The following is a 575-nucleotide window of genomic DNA, read 5'->3' as shown; positions in this document are numbered from 1 at the left end:
CAGCATCCTCTGGATGTTAAGAGCATCCCCTGGACCATAAGAGCATCCCCTGGACCAAAACAGCATCCTTTGGATGTTAACAGCATCCCCTGGACCAAAACAGCATCCTTTGGATGTTAACAGCATCCCCTGGACCATGAGAGCATCCTCTGGACCAAACCAGCATCCTCTGGATGTTAAGAGCATCCCCTGGACCATAAGAGCATCCTCCAGATATTAAGAGCATCCCTTGGACCAAAATAGCATCCTTTGGATGTTAAGAGCATCCTCTGGACAATAAGAGCATCCTCTGGATGTTAAGAGCATCCTCCGGATGAAGATTTGGGGTGAAATCCAGTCCGGGTCACCCCTGGGGTTTGGGAGAGAGTGTCCGCGGGGGACGGGCTGTCGGGGGTCACTGGTTTGTCCCCCGTGGGGCGGGTGCGTGGTGGCTGCGGCTTTCTGCGGCTGCGGGTGCCGGGTGAGGCCGGGTCCTGCCTCCCCTCCTTCTCCGGGGTTTACCTCCCCACAGGATCGCTGCTCCCGGTGCGGGATGGAGAGAAGGAGGGACACCCCACCACCACCACCCCACCCCC

The sequence above is a fragment of the Charadrius vociferus genome, unplaced genomic scaffold, assembly GCF_000708025.1.
Source record: "Charadrius vociferus isolate BGI_N301 unplaced genomic scaffold, ASM70802v2 scaffold1939, whole genome shotgun sequence".
NCBI classification, from domain to species: domain Eukaryota; kingdom Metazoa; phylum Chordata; class Aves; order Charadriiformes; family Charadriidae; genus Charadrius; species Charadrius vociferus.
Note: the sequence above shows the minus strand (reverse complement) of the source record.